Source organism: Silene latifolia, chromosome X (genome assembly GCF_048544455.1).
Source record: "Silene latifolia isolate original U9 population chromosome X, ASM4854445v1, whole genome shotgun sequence".
Lineage (NCBI taxonomy): Eukaryota > Viridiplantae > Streptophyta > Magnoliopsida > Caryophyllales > Caryophyllaceae > Silene > Silene latifolia.
Window position 1 is genome coordinate 90518557 of NC_133537.1, and position 8556 is coordinate 90527112.

The following is an 8556-nucleotide window of genomic DNA, read 5'->3' on the forward strand; positions in this document are numbered from 1 at the left end:
GTTTTGTTAAAGTTGGTTAAACCTTAATTGGGTGATTTGGGGGTTTTGGGGAGTATTGTTGATGTTAGATTGTGATTGTATGATTGTATGCTTGATAGGAAGTAATTTCAGTGAAGGACGATGTTGATTAGCTGATTGTGATGATCTTGGTGATTGCTGTTCCAGGTAGGGTTTCCCTACTCGGTATTAATTACATAATATGTGGTGATTGTGCTGTAGTTAGTGATTGTTGATTGATTCAGACGGTGGTGATTTCGTATTGTTGATTGATTTAGACGGTTGTTGATTTTGTGTTGTGATTACTGTTTAACTGTCTGTGATCTTCGGGGTGCGTCCCTGGCTGAGTGGAGTCACTTGCGGGAGTGGCTTCACGCCCTTGTTTCGCCTTCTGTGGAACCCGTCACAGAAGGGATGTGCACATTAATGAACATGGGTTTATCGCTCGATGGAGATGAGCGGGGCTTAGGTGGGAATGGTTGCGGTCCCCCACTGGCAGTGTGGAGTACCTGTTGCGATGGGTACTCTGGCAGGACTACACACTTTAGTGTGTAGTTAGTGATGTGGAGCCTCCCCGGTCGCTTCTGCTCCTCTCGGATCATCCTCCTCCTCCAAGACCTCAGCAATGGACCCGACAGGTCCCGAGCACTCCCCTGGAATCAAAAGAACAAACAAAGAATGCCAGCCAAAATTTCGGCATTACGACGACGTAAAATGGACAAATCCAAAAAAACCTGCAAAGCAGAACAAGGGCAACCCCGCCCAAACCCAACCAAAAAAAAAACAATTCACAAAAAAACAAAAAACGCACAGAAAACGACTCGGCCTTCTTTTTAAGCAAAAGACGAGTCAAAACAACCACAACAAAAACTGCACCTCAAGACCCACACAAGGTCCGCCAAAAAATCAAAATACATTCCCGTTACAATGGGGTATTTTTCTACGACTCAAAAAAGGCAATTCCTAGTTCCTACGCCAATTTGAGTGCAAACCGGTCAAAATTTCAAAATACGACCACGACAAGGCAACGTGATTTTATCACGCCTCAAAGCGACCTTAACTACCAATGAGGTCCATTTCAAGGCAAACCGACTCAATTCAAGCCCAAACAGGCGCTTATTCTGTCAGACATAAGACCGTCACAAAAGGCAAAAATTCCAATTTTGCCCACAATACCCAACAAAGGTCCACAATGACAAATACGGTCTTTCCTGACTACAATGCAACCTAGTGGGACCCACTATCCAAGCAAATAAACTTGGCATTGTGAAATGAGACGGTTTCTTCGCCTCACTCATGTTTTTCGAGCATAGGGAGTGGGAACGGGGACCAAAATGCAAACTAAAAGCACTCCTATACTCCTAAACAGGTTTCTAACCTAATACAATCATCAATTTCACTCGAAATGGGCTTAATCGAAAACGCCCAAATCGATTTTCTAAGGTAAATATTTCTCCCTAATTTAATCTATCAAAAAGACCAACAAATTCAAATGGATCCAAGAGGAAATACATACCTTGAGATGACATGTTGATAATGACACGAATGTGAGCAAGCTAAAAGACCAACAATGGCGGTTTTGTGCGGTTTTGTCGAGAGGTTGAAGAAGATGAAATGAGAATGGTATGCAAACCAATCTCGCGTCTTTTACCGGAAAATAGGGAAGGCCCCTTACCTCGCCAAATTGCTCGCGCCTCAATGGGGTGCTCCCTGCTCTATTGTAGCGGAATTTTGGGCTTTGGCCCAATTTCCCATCAAACTCAAATTTTCAATGACGACATTAGGAACCGTCATTTTGCGAATACAAAAATAATAGTGAAAATTCAAATTCACTATTTCTTCAAATTTCAAACGACGGTAATTAAAACCGTCATTTTTCAAAGAAAAATAATAGTGAAAATTCAAATTCACCGTTTCTTCAAATTTAAAACGACGGCAATTAAAACCGTCATTTTCAAAATCATGGTTGGAAATTAAATTCCACTATTTTCACCACACATGTCAACGGCGGCAACATAAACCGTCACTTCAAAAGTAATAGTGAAGATTCAAAATTCACTATTTCCTTCACATGTCAACGGCGACAACATAAACCGTCACTTCAAAAGCAATAGTGAAGATTCAAAATTCACTATTTCCTTCACATGTCAACGGCGGCAACATAAACTGTCACTTCAAACGTAATAGCGAAAATTTAAAACTCGTTATTTCCTTCAAAATTTAAACAAACGGCGATTAAAACCGCCACTTCAAATTCAAAAACGAGTAGTGGAAATTCAAAATTCACTATTACTTCAAAATGTCAACAGGGGACTTCCTCGCGGAACCCGCTTATTTCAAAAACAATAATAGTGAAATTCAAAATTCACTATTTCCACGGCGGCATCAAGAGTCCGCTATTTCCAAAACAAGCCCATCCAACGCGGCTATTCTCACGGTCGATCAACCGACCGCCCCATGGCTGGCGAGCCTTACAACGCATCGCGGCTGGCAAGCCCTCCTCATATACGCCCCATGGCTGGCAAGCCTTACAACGCACCGCGGCTGGTGAGCCCTCCTCATATACGCCCCATGGCTGGCGTGTAACACCCCCTCATACCAAGGTATCTTAACAAGGACTACCCTAGCATGAGAGACTGTTACCATCTCGGTTTCTCGATGTTTGTATATCAAACTTACCAATTCCAAACAACCTTTATTAAAGTATAAAGAGTTAGTGATTACATGATTCCAAAATCAACCAAAGTATAACTGTGAAAGGTCTAACAACTACAAAGAATGCAAGCTAAGTCTCTTAACGACGGAAGCTAGACTCGAGTGATGACTCCCCATGACTGTCCCATAGCTAAACATCTACATTACCTGTCACAATCTTCTCACCATCCCTGAATGGATCACCTCAGGTTTTACAAAACAATAACGGGGTCAGTACCATTCAATCAAGATAAGACAAACAAATAATGTAACCGGCTGATCACCCTCCATAGTAACTGACTACACACCGAAGTGTGTAGCCCTGCCGGATTACCCATCGCAACAGGTAATCCACTCCGCCGGTGGGGGACCGCAGCCCATCCCCACCAAGTCCATCTCATCAACGAGCGACTATCAATCCCTGTCCCTTAATGTGCACATCCCCTCCCGTGACGGGTTCCACGGAGGGCGAACTAGGGTGTGAACCCACTCCCGCAAGTGACTCCACCACAATCACACACACCACAGCATCACAGCTTTCACCACACCACAACCGTCACAACACAACCACATCACCACCGTCACCACAACACCCATACTCCGATGATCAGCGGATAACAACAATTACAAAACAAACACAATCTTAAATCAATTAACAGTAACTGAGTAGGGAAACCTTACCTTTTCGCCATCCGCTATGCTGCAATCAATCATACAACAAACATAACAAATACCACATCACCTACAACAATTATAATCAACAATCCCCAAATTAACCCAAATCAATAATTAGGGCAAAACCCTAAACACAATCTGTTAACTGATTACAAAGCACCAGAGACTCACCAACGAAATCGAGACAAGAAACGGAAGTGTAGACTTGCGATCGACCAAATAGCCTTGAGAGTGATTAGGGTGATTAGAGAGGGAGAGATGAACGTCGTTAGGTTTTGGTAAAATAATTTAGAAACTGTAAACATAATTTATATAATCTCTAATCACCTTAACCAAACCACGAAAATAACACTCGTCAGTATCCTCTACTCGGTTGAGTATAGACTATACTCGGCCGAGTATCCTCAACTCGGTCGAGTATTCATCATACTCGGCCGAGTGTTCCTCGGCAGAAGCTAAACAGAACACACCCTTAGCACTACTCGGCCGAGTAGGCTCTACTCGGTCGAGTACTTAGCTTAATAAAATCCGTAGTATTACATGACGAGCCTTATAACATATCGCGGCTGGCGAGCCCTCCTCATATACGCCCCATGGCTGGCGAGCCTTACAACGCATCGCGGCTGGCGAGCCCTCCTCATATACGCCCCATGGCTGGCGAGCCTTACAACGCATAGCGGCTAGGGATGTGACACCCCTCGTTGAGGTAACTAAAAGTGACTAGTAAATCGTGGCGGAAACACGAGATTTTTAAAACTTTTAAGGCTTCCATTAAAGTCCAACGCGAGGTATCACTAACACGATAAATAAGTCTAGATAGTTAAGTTTAAGTTTACAATACAAGTCAATTTATTGGGGAAAAGATATCCCACGAATTAACATAGTTCAAAAGTAGGTGAGTCTATTAAAAGATAACTAAATAAGGTCCGAGGTAAGAACTCGCTAGCTCACACGGTCTTCCCCACTAAGCTTCATCACAAACCTGTCATTCATAATAAATATGAAAGCCACAGTCAGTGGGGAGTAACTCAGGGTTCTCCCAGCCACAATATGTCAAAATGCAAGTAATTAAGAATTTAATTAAGCAAACAAGCATAAGAGTAAATACTTACGGTATTAAGAAAATCATGATTTGTGGGCATAAGAAAATAGGAATGGTAAAGCACAAATGAGAGAAGAATTATTAAGTCAAACTGTCACATATCAACTCGACTCAAATGTAAGACAATTACAAAGTATAGACTCAAACAAGACAACCCTCAAGACTCCAACCTCTTGGTAGGACGACGATCATAATACGGTCCTAGTCTAAACCTGGCCAGACTCTCGGGATGACGACACCCGATTCGACAAACGATACCAAATCGTATCCAAGACTCGAAATATGGTACACCTAACCGTGCCCGAAAGTCGAGTAACCTCAAACGGAACCTTGTCACCTAACCGTGACCCCCGGTCCGAAAAAGGCGGAAGGAAAAATAGCCCAACTCGGAAACAATGGCACCTAACCGTGACCCAATGTCCGAGGCAAATAAATAGGGAATGTCGAGTAGTCTCACAATGTAAAACGTCACACTCGGGTCCGAACAAGAACCATAACCATTATGCATGATCATAACATTAATGAGTCTTAAAGTAACCAATTATCGATAGGAAAGAAGATGCATGCATAGCTCAATCATTATTGGAGGTCGCAAGTGAAATAGAACAAACAGGGGACTCCCAGCCGGGTGGTGTACCGGCCGCCGGGCCACCGGCTGGGACAACATGCCAAAATCAAATTTAATAAAACTTACAGTGCACTCCCCCGGTCGAGAGACCGGCCGCCGTCACCCCTACTGGGACTACAGCCAAATTTCAAAAACTCATAAAACCTTGTGCACTCCCGTAGGTCAAGAGACCAGCCACGTCACCCTACTGGGAATACGCCCAAACTCAAAATCACCTAAAATCCTCGGTGTACTCCCGGCCAATGGTCGGTGAGCCGGCCGCCGGTCACCCTACTGGGACTACGAGCTTTCTAAAATGTGTCCAAAACTTACAGGGGATCTCCCAGCCGGTCAAGATGGACAAGCCGCCGGATCACCAGTACTGGGACTACAAACACGCAAATTCCATGCAAAACACTTCCAAATCATTTGAAACCAACAAAAATCGTTTCTCATCAATTGTTTACGTATCCTAGCATGATTCTAACTCGGAAAAACAACATATTTGAGCATGTGAATGGGTAATTTCGGATTCAAGAGATGTAGCATGAGATTTACATCCAAACATGTGAGAATTGCAAACAAGCATGACATTCAACAACCAAATTAGCACCAATCATGAAAGATACAACTTTTAACATTCATATGAGATTATAACTACATAAAACCACACAATTTTACCATAAAAGTCGAGTAACCCATCACCGTTACCTTTTTCCACTTCAATCTTCTAAAGACTCGTCAATGATGTAGCTATCCTCCTCCGGGTTGTCCAAGTTCTCCCTAAACACAAAAATAAAGGTATTAAGTCAAGAATCCACATCCTTGAAAGATGAGAATTTTGAAAAAGAGGAAAAGATGGCAACTTTCTTACTTAGAAACAAGGGAAATGAGAAAAGGAAGAGAATGGCGCGAAAAGGAACGAGATTGGTGAAGAATTGAGTGAATTATGGTGATTTTAGGGTTGAGAGCAAGGGTTTAACAATGGTGGAGTGGTTGTTGGGAAATTTCAGAAATTACAAGTGAGGGAGATGAAGTTGTGAGGGTTTAGTTGAGGTTTTGTGTAGAGAAAAGAGGGGGAAAAAGGCCCATGAGTCAAGTTAAGCCCAATAACTCAAAATGAGTCGGTATCCACTAGAATTTTCGTCCCAAGTCTACTATAACTCGAGACGGAGAATAATATTATTAAAATCTACACTATTATTACCGTTACACGGCTATGACGATATTTTATGAAAATAAGCTTTAAATAATAATTATTTAATAAAAATTACTTAAAAATTTATTTAAAATATAAGGAAAGCGCGGGGTGTTACAATCATCCCACCTTTAAAAAGTTTCGCCCTCGAAACTTGAAACGAAAAGGTATTACCTTAAGAAAACAAACTAGGGTACTTGACACGCATGGAAACTTCCGGCTCCCAAGTCTCTTCTTCTACATCACCACACTTCCACAAAACCTTCACCAAGGGCATCACTTTGCTCCTTAGCTTCTTCTCCTTCTTATCCAAGATGCGAATCGGTCTCTCCTCGAAAGAAAGACTAGGCTCAAGCTCGGGAATCTCATTTTGCAACACATGACTAGGGTCGCTAATGTATTTCCTAAGTTGAGAAACATGAAAGACATCATGAACTTTACCCAAACTTGGGGGCAAATCCAACTTATAAGCCACGGCACCAATCCTCTTTATCACTTCATAAGGTCCAATGTACTTTGGACTCAATTTCCCTTTGACTCCAAATCTCTTTACTCCTTTCATCGGGGACACTTTCAAGAATACTTTATCTCCAACTTCAAACTCCAAGGGTCGGTCGGCGAACATCGGCATAAGACTTTTGTCGATCTTGGGCGGCTTTCATTCTTTCACGGATGAGCTTCACTTGATCAATCGTCTCGGCTAACTTGTCGGGTCCTAGATCACGAACATCACTTGCTTGATCCCAACAAATCGGACTACGACATTTCCTTCCATAAAGGGCTTCATAAGGGGCCATCTTGATAGAAGCATGATAACTATTGTTGTAAGAAAATTCCACCAAAGGTAAGCTCTTCTCCCAACTAGAATGAAAATCAAGGGCACAAGCACGCAACAAGTCTTCTAGAGTTTGAATTGTCCTCTCGGATTGTCCATCGGTAGCGGCATGAAAAGCGGTACTCATCAACAACTTACTACCCATAGCATCTTGCAAAGCTTTCCAAAATCTTGAACAAAACCTCGGGTCACGATCCGAAACGATCTCCTTAGGAACACCGTGGTAACGAACGATCTCATCAACATAAGCACTAGCAAGACGGTCTAAACTCCAAGTCTCTTTGATAGGGATGAACCTAGCACACTTGGTCAACCTATCCACAACAACCCATACGGCATCTTTTCCACCAACGGTCTTGGGCAAAGCCATCACAAAATCCATGGAAATGGACTCCCACTTCCATAAAGGAACATCCAACGGTTGTAGCAAACCACCGGGTCTCTTATGCTCAATCTTTACTTGTTGGCAAGTAAGACATCTTCCCACATATGACACAATGTCATTCTTCATGTTAGGCCACCAAAACTGAAGCTTCAAATCCTTATACATCTTGTCTCCTCCGGGGTGAATCGAATAAGGTGATAGATGAGCTTCATCTAGAACTCTCTTCCTCAAGTCAACGGCATCGGGCACATACATGCGTCCTCGGTAACGGAGGTAACCTCTAGCATCAATCTCACAATCCTTTGCTTTCCCTTCAAGAAGCTTGGCTTGAAAACTTTTAAATGTAGCGTCGTCCACAAGGCTATCTAGAATCTCACGGTGAAGAACGGGCTCGGCAACCATAGCACCAAGATAATCAAAACCACTCTCTACAAGTTGCAAACCTAACTTACGAAACTCGGCGCAAAGGTCATCGGGGAGCACACGAATAGCACTCAAGGGATGAGTAGACTTCCTACTAAGGGCATCGGCAACCACATTTGCCTTTCCTTCATGATACAACAACTCCATGTCGTAATCATTCACCAATTCCAACCATCGTCGTTGTCTCATATTCAAATCCTTTTGGGTGAAGATGTACCTCAAACTCTTATGGTCGGTGTAGATACGGCAATGGACTCCAATGAGGTAGTGTCTCCACATCTTCAAAGCATGAACGATGGCGGCTAATTCCAAATCATGAGTGGGATAGTTCACCTCATGAACTCTCAATTGTCGCGAAGCATAGGCAACAACTCTTCTATTTTGCATGAGAACACAACCCAAACCCATCTTAGAAGCATCACAAAACACATCAAAATCAACTCCATCCTCGGGCAAGGTCAACACGGGGGCGGTAGTCAACCTCTTCTTCAACTCTTGGAATGCACTTTCACAAGCTTCGGTCCACACAAACTTGGTCTCCTTCTTCAAAAGTTGAGTCATCGGTCTAGCAAGCTTGGAAAAATCTTTCACAAAGCGACGGTAGTAACCCGCCAAACCCAAGAAACTACGGATCTCACCA